Genomic DNA, 19753 nt, shown 5'->3' on the forward strand with positions numbered 1-19753 from the left:
GCAGCTCAGATAAACCCCTGTGGCTGTGATAACCATAGCACCCACAGGTGTCATGCAGTGAGCCTCAGATGATTATCAGAGCACAGTTCTGAGAGTCCTGCAGAATCCCTTGTAGACAGCCTGTGTTCGCTAAGATAGTACACAGACAGCATCTCGACACAAAAGAGATAAGCCTAAGTCCTGTATCTTTGCTTGTTACTTCTTAGCATTAGCAAGCCAGTGTTTGATTACAACTCAGAAATTCCAAGGAATTTAGACTGTCTGTACACACATCTCCCTTCACTATGTTTAATCCATTCCTTGTCACAGAGACGGTCTTGATGAATGCTAGTTTATAAAGTAATCACGAGAAAGAAAAGAAACTATTGTGAGTTCTTAGTTCAATTTTTATTTCTATTTCTGCCATTTTATTTTCCTTTTTCTTTTTTCTTTTTCTTTTCTTTTTTTTTTTTTTGAGTGAGAAAGAATGCATGAGTTAATTCCGCTGCAGTTGGCCACCTCTTGCTCAGACCTTCATACTTCTTCAAGTTATTTTGCTGACACTGATAAATCCAGTTCCATGGAGGCAAAAGTTTGTAGCAAACCCCTGCTACTTAGATGAGCACAATGCAGATTTTGATGGGCAGTCTCCAGGCAGAGCACAGCACTGTGGAATTAGACTGGTCACTTCTGCATGGGGGACTCAGTAGATGACCATCATTTGTACTGTATGATTATACTCAAACTAGTTACCTGTTTGAAGGCCACGGTGACACCTCATTCATGTTTAAATATCCCTAATGCATAGTAGAGTCCCATCCCCAAACCAGCTACTAAACCAGCATACGTTTTGAGTAAATGTGCTGGAAAATTACTGTTGGAGGCAGTACTAGAACTCACAAATTCTGCAGTGACACACATTTCTCAGATTAATGCAGTGGTACAAACCCCATTTCAGATTCACATCATGTCACATGACTCTGACAGTCACATGTCATAGAATGTCAAAATGAACAGTCCATATTCATTATCCTTCCTGTAGGCTGAAGTTACTTTGTTAAGACCCTTGCCTACCTTTACCCCAGAAGTGTCACTTTGAGACACCAGTTTTAGTTGCAGATACAATCTTTAGCCATTTGTCATGTGGCTACTGTATGCCACTATGAGATCATCATCCCTTCGAGTCCAGAAGCCTCAGTTTCTTCTCACATTTGGGGTTTCCCACCATGTCTTAAGTCATTTTTTATGGGTAAGTGGAAGCTAAAGTGATTGAACCTAATGCCAGTTTCCTGAGATATTTCCAGCTATCTCTGTGTATTCACATGGAATGAGAAGGACGCTGGAGTCACTGGTGGGCCAGGCTCTACCACCTTCGACTTTGACAGCAAGTCTTCCCTGTCACTCCACATTTCCAGGACTGATTTGAGACTTGTGCCGTGTGCAGCATCCACAGTCCGCTGCCCACTCCTCACATCTGGCTATACAACAGCTGTCTCCTTTGCACTCCCTATCCTACTTATTTATCTATTCCCATTGATGCTCACTGAATCCGAGGGTGTTTGGGTGGATCTGTGTCCAGCTTAGCCACAGTGACCAAATGGTCTCTGGAGACAAACATAGCTACGCTGAGCTGCGCCAGAAAGCATAAGAGCTTGCTCTCCATCCTCGTTTAAATTTCTAAGAAACAACTTTTAAAAACAAAAATAAAAATTTCAGTGGTGGGGCTAGAGAGATACATCAAAAGTTAAAAATACTTGGGAAAAAAAAGAATACTTGACATACTTCCAGAGGAACTAGGTTCTCTTCTGATACCAGTTTACAACCATGTGTAACCCTAATGCCTGGGGATCTGATGCCCGCTTCTGGCCTCTGCAGACACCAGACACACGAAGATTCACAGGCATTCATGTAGGAAAAACACTCATTTGCATAAAAGAAAAAATATGCAAAACTACACCTATGGAGGGATTTCAGAAACCATCATTTAAAAATAATCCTTATATAACTCTAGATATGAAACCAATGCTGTGACATACTGAGCAAATGTATTGTCAACACATGACTCAGACTGTACAAGGTACATGCAAGGAAGTTCATTTATATGAAGTTACTCTTTAATGGTGTTCTCCAGCGAGCTACAGTGCTAATCAATTCTGGGTCCCAGCCAGCCCCATTTATAGTCCCAAAGTGAAAGCGCCTGTGCGCCTTCTACGCTGGACCTTGAGTGTTGGCAGTTGTGGAGCACCTGAGTTTTGTATTGGATCAAGATGACAAAAGATTTGGCACCAAAATCTCATTTTGAAGGAGTGCCTTGAGGTACTAACAGGATATTCAGGAAGCCCCTGGAATGTCCCCAGCTGGCTTGTAGATATTCTACTGTTTCCAATTCCTGAGGAAACTGTCTGTATGAGCTACAGCCTCACCTCCACACTAGGGGCCAGTGAAAGCCACTGCTTGGCTGGCCAAGCATGAGCCCATTTGCTAGAGCTCCAGCTCCCTTGCATGCTCACCTCTACTTGGAATTCAAGTTGTTTTGCTGTACAAGCTCTGGTCACTTTCCCACCCAGTCTGGTGCAAAACAACTGCACTTCTCCTCATAATGACCACATCTTTATATATGTACCTTGCCCAAAAAGTGATCTCAACATGTAAATTGTCTAGAATCTGTTTTGCATATGTGGAGAGTGCAGAAAATGAATCTATGCGCCTGCACATTTGCATTTATGTTTACAGTTTATGTATGTATCGTGTACATAATATCATATATACTATTTTACCATATTGTGAATAGACACACATTTATGTATGTAAAATGTTCATAAGGTGAGGAAAATAATGTGCAGTGGGGCTGAAATGAGCCTTTCAAGCTGGCGTCATTCTTGCCTGAGGCTACCCTTGCTATCAGAAGTGATACTTCATGAACCCACAGGGTTTGTCTCCTCTGTCTGGGGACTTTCTGTTTACCGGGTACAAGCCAGGTATTCAGGTTTGAAAGACTATCACAGTTTAAACTTGCAATTATTTAGGTGTTAGATCCTGTCCTGTTATTTCTTTTTTTGTTTGTGTTTTCTGCTGGGTTAGTGATAGTGAGGGCTCATGCTTCAAGGTTTACGGGGGTTTTGCTGGGTGTCTTTTTTCCTTTGTAGACTGCTTGACATGTAGCAGACTTTTCAACATGCTTGGAACTAGCCTTGGCACATGACATAAATATTTCATGTTTGGTCAGGAGACCAAAAGAAAAAAAGTTCTGGGGTCAGCCCATGAAAACTGTGTTCTCGGGAGCCATGTGCTCACAGGCCACAGGGCTCACTCCAGAGAAAACAGAAGGCAAACTTCATGCATACTTTCTAACATTTGCCCTGACATAAAGATACCCCAGTTGGCGCTCACTCTTCACATCCTAGGGGAGAGCCATTTCTTCGGAGAATAGCTGATGTGGGTGTTGCCAACTCCTGAGTACTTAGGAAAATCTCTGCACTTTGAAAGACAGACCATTAACATATCTTTGAGGCATGTATTTGATAAACCCCTTCCAAGAATTAGGTTTTTATTTTTATGTATCCATTTCCTAGGCATGTATAATCCTTCTTGCTTCCTTTGGAATTCCTAACTAGCGCTCAGGGATACATTTTAGTATGTGCTGTCATTATGCAGTTTAAGTAGTGTTTTGCATTTGTAATTTGTTGCGTTGATAGATGTGGACCACATTTTGCAAACATAATGGTGCAATTTAATTTGTATAAATATCATTAATACCAATATTTTATAATGTGCCATGCCTAGAAATGGAAATAATATAGTCACAGTATAGTAGCTAATGGGAAGAAAGCTAGAGAGCAAAAAGCTACTGGTGAAATCACATATTTATAAGTATTTAATGAGTCAGAGGGGGCTAGATAAGTAAGTGCCTATGTAACCAAATTACTCTCACTTTCCTATCTCCAAATAGAGTCATACATCCCTAGTGAGTCAAATGAAAGCTGGCTTCTCCAAGTCCCTGCCGTAGCTGCTATGCCAGCTGGCCTTTCGAGAGCTCTTTTCCAACCTTTTCTCTTTGTTCACCGAAGATGACACTTCTCTGGGAGGTACCTCACCCAGACACTCCCTTGAACCCTCAGCCAGTGTCTCTGACACTTCCTCCTCTGGGTTCCTGCACTTTGTGCCTGCACAGAGATGGGGAGAAAGCCACACGCTCTACCACCCTCTCAAGGAGGGTGTGTGGCTATAGGGAATAGCCATGGATCTCTCCGCCACTCACTGGGTAGCAGTGCACAGCGCCCACTCTGAAAAGGGTAGCACTCGGTTACGGCAATATTGATTACCACTGGTCTGCTCATCAGTATTTGGAAAAACTGCTGGGAGCCATGAAGGTGAACCTGTGCCTGTGACTTCAATGAGATTCCAGTTAGTAGCAGGGGAAGCAGGGGTTTCAATAGCATAATTATTTTATTTTATTATTATAATGAAAGTTAAAGCAACTAAATCCAAGTGGACATAAAATAAAATATCACTAAACAGTAATATTTGAAAGCATTTCGTAAATGAAACTTGAAAGCTAATGTATTCTGTAGTGAATCACCAAAGAGATGGGTCGGTAAACTGCCACTTTCCTCAGAGAAATGAATGATCTTAAGAAAATAAAAGGAATGAATGGATAGAAGGAAATATTTGCTAGAGGACTGAAGGAACCCATGTGTTTGAGCTGAAGAATGACTGCTTCTCTATGTGCAAACAAATTAGCTTAAAGTTCAAAAATGGGCTTAAATTTGATTGAATACTTGGTTACTTTGAAAGCAACAGACAGAATCCCACTAGTTTATAGAATGACTTTACTTGAATGGATTTGGTTCCTGGCTGAAAAACCTCCTGTAGGAAATTGTATGTTTTTGTTTGGATCTGTTTAGAAGCCATCAAAAATAAAAATTCTTGCGAAAATAATTATCATTTGAGTTGTGGAGTGCCTTAAAGAAATAAAGAAATTTCGGAAAACATCATCTAATGAATCAACGCATTTAATTTATTCTGTCACAGCCATAAAAAGCCAATATGAATTTTCCTACTCTATTTTGACTGAACATTGTGTGCCACTGTGGCTCCCATCATGTGGAAGCTTCCGTTTTTAATCTCATCAACCAGTGTGGCACTGTGCAGAGTCTGATGCATTTGAGTGGTGCTGCCTGTGGGCTGGGTCCAGGGCAAATGTTACTGTCCCGCACGACAAGCAGAGCACTGAGATGAAAGGATATAGTGTGGACCGTAAGATGGACCCTGAACCAGCCAGAACAGCAGTGAGCAGGGATCGCTTGTGGAAAGGAAAGCTCTCAGAACTTTGGTCCTGAGCATCCAGGATGAAGCCATCTTATGAGTAGGGCAAGCAAAATGGAGTTATTTTATGGTTCTCTGAATGATTGATCCCTAAGTCTGTCCTGGAATTTTCAGCCGTGAGAATCAATACGTACTGATTTTGCTTAAACCTCTTAGGCTTCTGTTTCTGTCATGTGAAAAAGCAATTTTGACACACATTAGTTGGATTACCTATATTTTTAACTTCAGTAAATATCAAATTCCTGTTCAGTTTTGTTCGGAACAAATTCCTGTATGTTGTATTTCCTTTCTTGCTTGCCCCACCGCTCCAGGGGAGCTATATCACAACTATTTGTAAAGTAGCCCGGTGAAGAAAAAAAAAAGTCAGAGAGACCTCACTTTTATCTTGCGCTATTCTGTACGCATTGTGTAATGTAATGCTGAATGCCGTTTCACCTCTCCAAGCTCTCCTTTCCGTGTCTGCTAAATAGAGACAGTGATGAACTACCGAAGAGGTTTTATGAGGCGTAAGTAATGTAATATGTTGTATAATAAGAGAAGAATGATAGTAACTAGATTGTTGGAACTAGAACACATACGTTGATGCCTTTTCTTATAAACCCTTTCCAGTGCAATGCTTTATGGTGTAAGGTTAGTAGTGGCTAAGTAGAATTACAAGGTGATTCTCATCTTCATAAGACTGATACTACTACTGTCAGGATCTTCATCCTCAGTTGGTAGACACTCTCTTCAGCATGTCTGTCCCCACACTGCCTATGCAACAGTCCCCTTGAACTTCACTGCACACTGAGAGTCTTCCTCACTATCTTCTGAGGAAAACTTGTATTGCAATCTCCAGAGATGTTCACATTACAAATCTTCAGCCTCTTGCATGAGAAGCTCCCAAACTATATGCTGATATCCAAGCATGCTTGCTAATGAAGGGAAAAGATCCTGCTGAGTGGCATGGAAAATGAAGCATTTGCAGTCCACTGCCATCCAGACTCACCCTTTAATTAGCCCCACAAGCCAGGGCAAGTGTTTTCATTCCTTAAGTACAAACATCCCTTTAATTGCTGCATTTCTATATAATCAATTGTTTTCATTTGAAAAGTCTTCATTCAACAGACTCCATCTCTCAGGAGTCGTAGTAGCTAAACTAAATCTTCCAGGATACCCCCACTGTTCACAAAATAGCTCTTCTCCTTCCTTACACACTCTCCATTTTAGGAATTATTTTAAATGATTGTAACCTTCCTGTTCTCCTCCACTAGACTATCAGCAACTCATGTATGATCACCCTTATGTAATGAGGTGCTCTGTTGATGTCAACTGAGTAAAGGAATGAGTGAACCACAGACTGATAACTGTGGCAGGCACTGCGAACACAACAGACAGCAAGGAAGGCATCTTTTCAGCAGAGACAGGCAATCAGCTCCTTTGCCTAAATTTGTTGAAAATCACGAGTCCTGTGCATGCTGGAATGCTAATACTGGTCCCACAAAAAGAGTCATTTAAGGAGACCTCATAAAGACAATGAATTCATAATAGAGCCTTGTTGAGAACAACACACAAACAAGAAATTGGCAAATGTAGAATATCCAGGAATCTTACAGAATCTCCCTAAGAAATACAAAGGAATGAAGCAGAATGGAGCCTAGCCTGTTACATATTTGAAACTTGGGAGACAAGGGGATGATGAGACAGTTATCATCAAAAGAGGAAAGAAGACGTTTTGAGCAGTATGGGAAATATTAAGTGAGAAGTGGTTTTTAGATTTGCTTCTTGATTCCTTTAAATATTGCCTGTTAAATGGAAACTAATTCCTGTTAATAACATAACATGATTTGTACTATCTTTGGAAGAATCAGAGTCAAAGCTGTGGGTACATGTCTGAAGAAAACACTTGGGCTCTTACTAAGGCCCAGTGATTTTCCTCTGTGTCTGTTTCTCCAAAGCTTCACAAGAGCTGTAATTGACCGAGCATCAGAGAGAGAAGCTCCAAGGACACAGAGATGTTAACAAAGGAAAAGTGGCTTATGTCTACACTGGAGCTTTTGAGAGATGACTCCTAGAGCATATTCTACAGATACCAGAGAGATTACTAGCACAATGTGCCTCCCCAAAGAGTCCATGCTGAAAGAAGGACGGAAGCCATTATTTTACCTAGTTAAAATGACTCCTTGAAGATTGTAAGTCATATGTTTAGAGACAGCATGGATGGAGGAAGGGGAGGGGAAGACAGAGAGAGCCATCTCATAAATAAAGACAATAGATTATTTTTATAATGATGCTGGAAACAAACCTAAGGACTGTACATTCTGTGCAAACACCCAATTATGTCACAACACTGGCCCTACTAAGTTGGCCAGGATTGCACGTTCTATGGACTTGCAGCCTTTCCCTTTAACTCAAGATACCGAAATATGATTTGTTCTGTGATCATTGAGACTTGATGGGACAGTGTTGGACAAGGCTATACTTAGTTCTGTCATCAGTGACTTCAGTATCACTAAATCATAACTTACCTGATAACACTTTCCGGCTATGAACCACCATATTGACGTGAGAGAGCACCAAGACAGTCTGGATGCTTGCCTTGCTTAAATAATGACGGTTTTGACACTACACTGTTTCTTATTTGCCAAGAGGGAAAGGTAAACCATCAGAGATGGACATTTATGGGCAAATTTGGGAGATCTGAAGAGCAGCAATAAGGAGGGTGTCTTAGTCCATGGTGTATTGCTATGACAAAATGCCATACACTAAATAACTTATTTTTTAAAAAATGTGTTGTTTAATGTCTGTGGGGCTTCAGAGTCAAGGATGTAGCAGGCTACTAAGTGCTGCAGTCCTAAGCGGAGGAAATGCTGTGTTCAGAGGGCAGAAGGCAGATGACCAAGAGACTAAACATTGCAACATGTGTGTTTTAAGAAAGAACCTAATTTTGCTAAGTTAGAAGACTCATACCCCATCATCTCTAGAGGTTGCATTTTCCACTCCATAGAGAACACCTAGGGCACCTAGGGGACACCTTCAATTCTATAGGGTTCTGGTGATTTACATAGAGCCAGGAAACTTCTGTAAGACATATACCAGGAGGTCTGGAAATAGCAACTGAAGTCAGGATGAGACAAAGTAAAGCATATGGAACAGAGGCAGAGCCTATTCCCGAGACAATGAGGGAGTGAAGCTGGTCGCACAAGGACCAGCAAAGAGGTGAGCTACAGAAATGGATATGGGTAACACTGGTCCTTGAATTCTGATATGTGATGACACATAGGAAACAGAACTTTCCTCAGTTGTCAAGTATCTGAACAGGCAATAGTTGACATAGTTTGAGTATCAAGGCAAGCCATTTTGTGGCCATTGTTCATGTCTTTACGAAGATTACAACGCATCACTTTTATGGGCTAGATAGTAAGACAAAAGCACACAAGCAGCTGTGAGGTTAAGCACTGTAGCCTCAAGCACTGATGTCCTGCCCACAGGTACACACTACACTCTGCTTTCCTATGAAACACAGGAATGGGTGAACATTGTTCACCGTGATTATACTCATGACACCTGTGAAGCACTCCTATCCATGTACATGTGTGGATTTATGGAGAAGCTTTTGATACGTCATTAAGGCTTACTACTGGACTAACACTACCCTGATGAAGATGCCTTCCTTCATCCCTGTGTTAGACGGACAGCAAGTTTGAAGTAAATAATGACAGCTCAGAAGCAGGTGCCCAAGCACAGACTGATCGGGGTGAGATCTAGTTCTTCAGCAATTGAAGCTCAGCAAGCAGCACCCTCAATAAAAGTGTTAGGAAAGCTTATATTTAGGTCTTATTTTCAGCACTAGGCTGTTTAAGCAATAAATTACATGGAAATTCATGTGATTATATTTATAATTATCTAATAATTGGCACAATTAACCAACAGTTCCCTTGGGAGGCTACAACTGACCAGTTCCACCTGCATGAGGTATTTTTAGGCATAATTATGTCTGCACATAATTTTCACACCTGTAGTTAGTTGCAGCACCTCGGGGTGAAGTGCACACAAAGGCACCAACACAACTGTCTTCTTCTGCCGGTGTGGGGATGTGTTCAATCAGAGTGCCTTTCTTACACTAACTCTTAGTGTCTTAAGTTTTTGTAACGCTTTAGTGTTACAGTGAGAACATACAAGAATGCATGTTTGACCAATGAGAAAGCAACAGTAGTGATTATCTCTGCACATTAAACTTCAATAACGGATGTTTTCATAGGTGCGTGAAGCTATTACTGCTTCAGGACCTGAAAGAGAAATTCTCCCATCTCATACAGCACTGATTGTTGGGGAAAATGGACGGAATCTAATTATAGAAAAAGAAAACCTTTTAAATCAAAGGGAAAAATGACTCTAGATTATTTTGTTTCTATGTGCTTTGTAACTTACTTTACAATTCCTATGAAACACATTTAATGGAATCACAGCCCTTAGGGAAAACTTAACATCTTCAAGATAAGACATCCTCATTAGAGTGTAAGAAATTAAATGACTTGCTATAAACTATTAAACTGCTTGGTTAAGGAATAGACAAAACATATCTGTGTCCTTCAGAGTTAGTTTCAAATATAGAATACAGTTGGCCTGTTTTGATTTTCTGATTTCTTTCTTATTTTGTCCCCGTAAATTTTATGATCTCAGTTGTTCTTTTAATAATTAATATTTAGAACTATATAACTGAAGTATATTTATAAAGGAATTAGAAGTATACAGATAAAATCTTAAGCTATATGTAAATATTTACATAAATTGTACATTCATATATAACCACAAATCTGTACCTATACATATATAAATATACAATAGACAGTTTATATTATATAAAGCATACAATAATATTCATACATAAATCTGTAATTATTCAGAGAGGTATATTGAGGTAATGTTTTCTTAGTCAAGTATCTATGATGTATTAAAAAAAAAGACAGTATATTTTCTTTATCTTCAATCACAATATTTTCTTTAAAAACAGTTGATTAACTATTGTTAAATTAACTTCTTCAGAATGAATCACTCCTGATGTATTCCTCTAGTACTAAAGTGTGTTAAGAATCCAACCCAGGACCACGCATGGAGATAACCTAGAAGCCCTGCACACATGTAGCCCATGACAACTCAGTGTCCAAGTGGGTTCCCTAGTAAGGGGAACAGGGGCTGTCTCTGATGTGAGCTCAGTGGCTGGTTCTTTGATCACCTCCCCCTGAGGGGGAAGCAGCTTTACCAGGCCACAGAGGAGGACAATGCAGCCAGTCTTGATGAGACCTAACAGGCTAGGGTCAGATGGAAGGAAAGGAGGACCTCCCCTATCAGTGGAAGAGAGGAGGGAGGAAGGGTGGATTGGGAGGGGACGACAGAGGGGGCTACAGCTGGGATACAAAGTGAATAAATTATAATAAATAATATTTTTTTAATTAAAAAACTATTCTGCTTCAAGTAACTTCGTACACTGCTGGTTGCAAAGACAAGCTAGTCCAATATCTGAAAGTCAATATGGAAGTTTCATAAGAAGTAGAACTAGGTCCTCTCTACACATCATCCTTGGTTGGAGTATCAGTCTCTGCAGGATCCCTGAGCCCAGGTTTTTGGCTCTGTGGGTCTCCCTGTGGGACTCCTGTCCCCTCCAGGTCTTTCAATCTCCCCCTTCTTCCATAAGTTTCCCTGTACTCTGCCCAAAGTTTGGCTATGAGTGTCAGCATCTCCTTCCAGAACCTGATGGGTAGAGTCTTTTGGAGGTCCCCTATAGTAACCCCTTCTTGGATGAAGCCCATAGGCTGCTCAGTTTCCACGTGGGTCCCTAGTAAGGGGAACAGGGACTGTCTCTCACATGAACTCAGTGGCTGGATCTTTGATCACCTCCCCCTGGGAGGGTGGGTATAGCCTTGCCAGGCCACAGAGGAAGATGATGCTGCCAGTCCTGATGAGCCCTGATAGACAAGGGTCAGATAGGATGGAAGGAGGACCTCCCCTATCAGGGGACTAGAGAAAAGCCATAAGGGGAGAAGAGGGAGGGAGGATGATACTAGGAGGTGACAAGGGGAAGTGCCTACAGCCAGGATGCAAAGTAAATAAATTGAAATAATTAATTAATTATTAAGAATGGCATGAGCTATACCATTGGCCCAGCTGTCCCATCCCTGGGCATTTCCCCAAGAAACACAAAGCAACACATCACAGAGATCCTTACACATCCATGTTTCCTGCAGCATTAGTCACAATCGCCAAATTATAGAACCAACCGACATGCCATCAACAGAAGAATGGACAAGGAAAGTGTGACTTATATACACAAGGGAATTTTGTCAGATACACACAGACACACACACACACATACACACAAAAGTTATGTCATTTTCATGAAAATGGATGGAACTAGAGAGCACCATATTAAACAAATTAAGCCAGTCTCAGAAAGAGAAATATTATCTATTTCTTAATTTGTGGTTCCGAGATTTCATGTAGCCATATAATACCATGTATATGTTGTGTGACCATATGTAAATTAAAACGCACTAACAGACATGGGAGCAAAATGTTCAACACGTAACATACACCTACAGGAGCATCTTAGAATGTTCCAGTTCTCCATAGACTCCTTCCTGAATATTTTCCGGTAAAAATAAATGGGAGCAAGTACTGTTTAAATTGGCTCTCCTCTGGAGTCCCATGAAAGATGCATTCATCTCCAAGTGTTCATTAACTCTAAACTCACCTAAACCCTGTAACTTCATTCTCATCCTTCATCTCAGAGTCACGCGTGTATCCCCAAATCATCCTGATATACAGCATGAGATAGCAAAGCAATTCAAATATTTACTGTCGTTGCTCTCGCTTCATTGTTTGGCTGTTTCGTCAATATCTTCCACTTCTACAGAGGACTTAGCGACCAGGTCCTCTGTCTATTCCAAAGCAAAAAGTGGCAAGAGTTCTATTTTGTAAGCTCCACGTAATTAGAGCACTCTGGGAACAGCCATGTGTTCTGACAGTGTTGCTTGTTTGCCTGCTTGATAGATTACCTTTCAGTACATGAAAACACAGTAGAGAATGACTACACAATTTAGCGGTGGCATCCTTAGATGCTCTCTCTCCAATATTACTTTTCTTTAACTAAACTCTGAAAGAAAAGCAAATACAATAGCTATGCACGCTTGTGTATATGTGCGCATGAACACACACACATAAGTTACACATACAAGCACACACACGTAAAAATACCACAGTGGTATTGGAGGAAACATTTTTATGTCCTAACTTTGGTTTCCCACAAGGTTTGAAACACAGATTATTTTCTAATCCTTCCATTTCTCCTTCTGCCTGTGATATGGGTTTATTCTTTCATTGCTTGCGTCTGTGCTGTTAAAAACAAATAGTCACCTCTTTCTCTGTCTCCTTTTCTATTTACGGGGGCAGGATTTAAGAGGATTAATGAGAACCAGAGTTCTAAGAGCTGCTCAGCTATTTTTAGTGATGCTGGTGGCTGCCAGGTTGTTACAGCGATCCCTTTCATGTCGCTGCGAACATGGGAGCGCATTTTATGACCAGCTAGAAGCTGCACTCAGAACATCACACTTGAGCTTCCTAAGCATGTTCTTCCTCATCTGATTCCAAGGAGGCCTCAGAATGCACCCCAGGAAGGAGGAAAGGATTTGGTCTTTATCTATGTTGCTTAGCTTTCTATTGCTTTAACTGTAAAATGAATTTAATTCTTCATTTCATGCAAAAGAAATATTTAAATTATAAGGTTTTATGCACCTCATATTAAAATTATAGAAACACACACATAGGTTTAACTGAGCAGTAAACATGTAATTTCCATCTCTGAAGTTCTAAATTAGGAATCATACCAGAGAGCTTTGACATAAAAACCTATAATGTACCATTACAAGTGATCATGTGGCAAAATAGTTACGACCATTAGTTATAATGTCTCATTTAATCATAAAATTACAAAATTTCCTAAGATTAAATAGATGTATTCAATTTATATATTTTCCTAGAGCTGTAATTGATTGTCTGTTGAAGTGCTCCTTAGTCATATATTCATTCAAATCTTTATTTTTCTCTGTTGTTTTTATAAGGATAGATTTTTATATATTCTTCAGCATTTTATTTAACTTTAAAATAGATGGTATCTTCAGGTTTGTGTTGCAGATATATAAAGGTTCTCTCCATTCTTGTTTATACACTAGGCTGAAATTTCATTATCTGTGGCCCTGCTGAGGTTTGTGCTTCTCAGATCCTGAGGAACAGGACATGCTCATGTGTTCTCATGGTGCACCTCAGTTACCCTTTGCATTAGCTATAAATTCTATTTCAGTTCACATAACGAGCAGATCCAGTTTCATGAAAATGGATTGCGAGCGGCTGCCCCTGTTTCTCTGTGTAGTGACCTGGGCCACACGGGGCAGCCTTGGTGCATCTTCCCACAGTAGCTTCATGATCTGTAATTATTAACCCTACAGTCCTTAGCTAAGATGCAGGAGGCTCTCGCTACACAGAGGAAATCACTTATTAGATAAAGAGTTACCTAATATAGCCTAGCCACCCTTTCCTGAAGGCATTCAAAATTCCACTGAAGTTTATATTCTAATGAAGAAAATGGCTTACCGAGAAATACACAGGCAGGGGTATTTGTGTATGTGCGTGCATGTGTGCTGATGTGTGTGCAGACAGGAAGGGTAGTATGACTGTAAATAAATTTGGGTTGCCGGACGGAGCAATTGGGAAACATGCCTATAGGACAAAGAGAGTGCAGACCATGCAGAAGTGTGCTGTGATGGGCTGAGGACAGAGGGAAGGAGCTCAGGCATAGTCTAAGCACTGAGAGGATGGAGCAGCATGGCACAGGTCTCAGAGATGGGCTTCTTAAGTCTTCCCACCAAGGGACCCTTCCCCACCGGCTTTGCATGAGCCTGGGTGTATGAAAGTAGCACAGAATACAGATGTTACTGATAATAAACCATAAAGATAATCGCCTTGAAACAATTCTTTGGTATATATGCTACTGTTACTAATTTACACGCCAATGGGACAGTTGTGCTTTTTTATATGTGAAGAATTAAATCTTACCTGAGTATTTGATACTGCAGGATGTCGAGTATCTTGAACTTTTTTCAGGGTAGATGTACAGTTTGACTTTATAGTCATCAGTGCTGAGGATTGAGTTTCACTAAGCCCACAGTACAAAGTGGCTAAAGTATCTTTAAGGCCCACTCTGAGATGGTTAGAAATTCTGTTCTAATATCAAGATAAAAGTCATTTAGTGATTGCTAATAAAACTCAAATCTGTAACATAAATAGCAATTTTTAAAATAAATATTATGGTCGAATACAACTCAAAGTTATCCTGATATGTTACATGCTAAGGAATGACAGACAGTAGAAATACATTAAAAGTCTTCAATTAAATTGCTGTGTTTCTTTGAAAGCAGAAAACTTTGCTAATGCAGCAGGAGCACTGTAATTCAAAACAAGCAATAGTCTCAAATTTCGTCTGAGCTGAGCCAGCGTTTGTCAGTGCTGCATGGTATGACAGCAGTCACAGGGCTGGTGCACATATTCCATGTCCTGAACCAAGGCTGAGGGGAAGTCACACTGTACAACACGGGGGAGCCGCCAGAGGCACCTACAGTGATCAATGTTTCTCTTCAAATTAATGTTCCTCGTTTTATAGTAAGAAATCACCTACTGTTATTCATTTTTTTGTAGGCTCCAAATTCAATTACATGACCCTCATGTAATATCATAACCAAGATTGAAGAATCTGGACTCTAGAGGAGTAAAACCAATAGAACAAAAACGGAGGTCGTTTGATTGGCCCGGAAAGTCCCACAGTTGCCACCTGCAGGCTAGAAAGCCAGAGGCACAAGTAGCCATTCATGTCAAGCCTGGGGACAAGATGAGCCACTGATGTAACACCAGTGTGAGCTTGGAAGCCTTGAGGCATTCTGGGGAGTTGCCAATATGAGCCCAAGTTTAAAGCCGATGAAGTGGGGTCAGTCTCCATGGATGATGGCATAAGATGAGCTACTGACTCTGGTCTCAAAACTAACTCAGTCTCTGTCTAGGCAGACAAAATTTGTGTACACAAACCCAAACCTGTGATACTGTCTGTTGTCTTGGGAGCTATGAAGCACAGATTTGAGGAAATTTATTGCCAGAAATAGTGCAATATGAAATTATCTTTCAAGAGAGAATAATATTTAAATATATGGAGATAGAGTTGGCCCAGTGAGAGATTTAAACAATTTTGACACATCAATTTTTACATGGAAGCAGTATTTTACAGAGGAAATAGACAGAAGTAGTTTGAATAAAGCTAAAGAAAAAGATAAAGACTGTGTAGAGAGGTAAAAGCAACTGGAGAATCTTAAAGACTTCTGCTCAGCAGCAATAGAGGATTCACTGTGCTCAGGAAGTTTACATTTTAATCAGGAATTAAATAAATAAATTAATTAAATAAAACATTTATAAAAGACAGAAAAGAAAAATAATACATAGAATTTCAACAACTGAGTTTCTGTGGTACACCCAAACTCTTGTGTGTAATATGATTGTTAGTGATTTTGAAAGATTTTTTGCTGTGTACCCTGATAAATGCCAAAAGTAAGTTTTGATTACTTTTATTTCTCACCCTATATAAATCGAAAAAAGTGAGGAAATCATTCAGTGGTTCTCAATGAGATAATCCTTCACACACACAGTATCAGTACTGTTTAAGGTAATAATGAATTGGGTATTTCCCCGGTGCATATTTTGAGCATTGATGCAATGAAATGGAATCACACAGCTCCACCCCAAGAGCTCTACCCTCTCTTATTTTTGGACAGACAAGAAATCACTGGAGACCTACCCAAAGGGAGGAGTGAACCTAGTCATGGTCAAGTCTACACAGACAACGGTCTAAGTTCCAATCAGCAGGTAGCCATTGGCAAGATTTGGTAGCAATGGTCAGCTAGCACATAGTCTTGTGAATAGAAGTGGCACTTATGTGAGTAAAACAGCTGTGTGAACACTGTTCAGGGGTCATTGATTGCTCAACACTAGTTTAATTATGCCTATATAGATCATGAAGCAGACATTTCTATCAAGGATTTTTCTGAGCTCCTTATTATTAAACATTTTAATGGTTTATGCTTCTATAGAAAACCAATGATATTCTTCTTCTGATTAGCTGATATAACTCATAACTTTAAAATTAATTATTTTAATGGTATTTCTGTAATAGTGAGAGCAAATGTAGAGACTTGTTAAGTCTTTGAACAGAGATTTCAGTCATAAGCTACCACTGCTTATAAATTGAGATGATGATGGGTGTATTCAAAAGTAATTATAATCTTCAAGATACCAGATACAGAGTTATTTAGTTGACCTGCCCAAGTTAGCTCCCTGAGAAATGTTATTCTGTTCATTAAGATTTTAATCTATTATGTAAAAGAGCAAACATTGAACTAAAATAAAAATGGAATTTAGATTGGAATTATAATTTTCCAGCTATATTAAAGCACTTACAATTTATCTCTTTAAGACCATATCCATGAATTCATTCATCACTAAACAAATTTTGAGATATGGGCTATATACCTAATATAAGTTAAGTCTTAAGACTCTAATGATAGAAATAAGAATACCTCCAAAAGCCCATCAGAGAACATACAGCCCAGTTTTAGAGATGACAGTATCATTCACATAAGTGAAATTTTAAGCTTCTGTAAAAATAGGAAAGACTAGAAAAAAAAATGTGATGGGATCTATATTCTAAGTCAGTCTGGTCAGTGTGATGTGCAAATATTAAAAAATAACAATTCCTGTGCATTTTGCTAATCGATTAACTGTGCAAAAGCACTTTGCTTAAGGAGTCTGAGTTAGCTACAGAGTTTCACTCCAATTCCTGATCTCAGGAATGGGGTTGAGAATGTCACCCAGGTAGTGCACTCTCTGTGCCCACCTCAGTGGTTTGGTCTCCACCTAGAGGAGCACTTTAAATACAGACACAGAGAGAAGCACTCAAATTACAGACCAAGTGTAGCCATCTATAGTCCATGACCAGGGAAAGGGACTTTTTACTTTTTTTTCAATTCTGTGTTGTAATAGCAACTCAGCTAATGCGTCTATAATTCTCTTTCCCTTTTGTCCGTCATGCTAACACGGATCCTTCAAAGGCTCAGGTTGGTGCTGCCGTCTGTTCTCATCTTTACTGTTGTCATTTGGTGAAAGAAGCTTTGACGGTTTTCCTTCACAAGTCAGCATTTTTTCTCTTTGTAAATTTTGATCAACACATCGTTCACACATGGAAGGAGAGAAAATCATCCTGTAGAGCACTCAGTTTTTTTAAACATTGCCATCAAATGAATTCCTTTATTGTGGCAGAATGGCTGTTTCAGAAAGCCCCAAAATGACTGCTTGAATTTGTTGTACCTGTCTTATTTGTGATAGGGAGAAAACAGTGCTCTGAGATTTCACAACCCACGATATACCAGTCTCCAAAAGTTTCCTGCTATGGAATCTGTTCTATACTTTCAAAATGCTTAGGAATTCTAGATGCACAGGTGGGATAGTTCCAAACAGTCCTTAAGAATTCCGCACAGATTCACACTGCTCTAAGACCACCAAATCACCAGCTACTCTCATAAAATTCATGGTCTCTCTGTCTTGTCTCTCTCTGGCTCTCTCACTCACTACATATTTTCTACAACCATTAATCTACTCCCAAGATTCCATCAATATCTCATATAAATCTCAAGTTCTTTACTTTTATAGTTTAAATAAATCCACATGCTATTTCGGTCCAACCTGATTCTTGTTTGAAATACTGTTGGTCATATAATGAATAAAAACATCAGTAATGCTTTTAAAGGCTAGAAGCATTGTAGGTTGGAATGATGTTTATGATGCCTTTGGGGCTGGGAGCTAAGTGCAGCTAAAGTAAGTTTATCAATCACAGGAGAATACAGCTTTTCCTCATACTCAGAGTTTCACGTGGATTAAAAAGGAAAAATCAAAAGAGTTGGTAGTTTGAGCCCATGCGCTGGGGTGTTGTAAGACACTCGGATCTAGACCTACAAGTGTCTTCTGCTGATCGGTGGCCACACACCAAGTTTCAGATCCAAGAATGCTATGGTGTCTTGCTTTCTGATGCGCTCAAGCTCCAACTAAAATGCTCAATTTGGCCTTCTCAAGTTTTATGATTGATATTAAAATCATTACAGTTCTTGAGATTAAGCCCCCATTTTATGCTCTGGGCGTGTGAGATCAACTAATGCTAAAGATGATTTTGATAAAAATTAAAGGTATATTTCATGTTCTTATGCTTAACTTCCAAGACTGTCGTGAGTGTCGATCAAATAAATACTCTAATCCTGTTGAAATGCTTGTTCTGTTTACAAATAATGCCCATTTGTGTGGAGAATTGTCTGCATGATGCATAGGACTCCATGGACTGCTTTAGCTTCTTGACTCAAGAAGTTTCACCCTGTCCTTAAATCATCTTTAAGGTTGAAGACCGTGGATGGACAGTCTCCTAATTCATGCTGTATTTACTTCTGAATATTCAATTTTCACCCCCCAGAATATCTAACTTTTACTTCATTTTGCACTTTAAAAAGACATATTTGAAAATAACACCCAACTGAGCATCATTTAAAAACTAGTGTTTTTGTATGGTTTATAGTGTCTTATATAAAATGGACAGTGATAAAAGGAGAGTGTGGTCTATGCAAAACACTTTGCAGCCAGTATGGCCATAATTATCTAGCTCTTCCACAGACAACATCTGTGTAAACAGGCAGAGCTGCAGCTCACTAAAATGGGATTTAAAAAAAAAAAAACAATGTCAGCAAAATTGTGCATAAAGATCTCAAAGTCCTCTCATATAAAAACAACAAGGAACGGGTGTGAAGGGAAGCTACAAATGGGGGCAAGTTTCAAACCATGTGTTTGGTAAGGACCTATTCCTGTAGATACATAATGAACTCTTAAATAAAACAAATAGGTCAAGATAACAAATAGGATTTTTTTCCTAAAAAAGAAAGAAAGAAAGAAAGAAAGAAAGAAAGAAAGAAAGAAAGAAAGAAAGAAAGAAAAAATCCTTGAAGGGAGCCTAAAAATTGCCAGAAAACACATGAAATACAAATGAAAACTAAAATGCGTATGATTTCATCCTCATCCAGATGCCTGTATTAAAATAGGCAGATGACTATACGCATTGGTGAGGATGGGAATTCACTGTCATCTTGATACAATGCTGGTGAACTTTCAAATGTCTGTTGTGTACTCTTGCAGTTTCTTTAAAAAGTTAACATCATCTCCAAGCAATCTAGGCATTCCACTCCTAGGTTTCTAAGCTAAAAAACCGATGCCACACAGTCATGAGAAAATTGCCATATGAATGTTCATAGACGCCTGGCCATAAGAAACAAAGGGTAGAAATGAA

The 19753-nt window shown here is 39.5% G+C and overlaps 1 protein-coding gene and 1 pseudogene across 3 annotated transcripts in view; one reads left to right on the plus strand and one right to left on the minus strand.

The window, feature by feature from the left end:
• LOC110563892 (large ribosomal subunit protein eL6-like) overlaps window positions 1–7842 on the minus strand; it is a 43678-nt pseudogene extending 35836 nt beyond the window's left edge.
• Thsd7b (thrombospondin type 1 domain containing 7B) overlaps window positions 1–19753 on the plus strand; it is an 844758-nt gene that overhangs the window by 712727 nt on the left and 112278 nt on the right. The gene's annotated exons all lie outside the window — the stretch shown is intronic.

This window comes from Meriones unguiculatus, chromosome 18, assembly GCF_030254825.1.
Source record: "Meriones unguiculatus strain TT.TT164.6M chromosome 18, Bangor_MerUng_6.1, whole genome shotgun sequence".
Lineage (NCBI taxonomy): Eukaryota > Metazoa > Chordata > Mammalia > Rodentia > Muridae > Meriones > Meriones unguiculatus.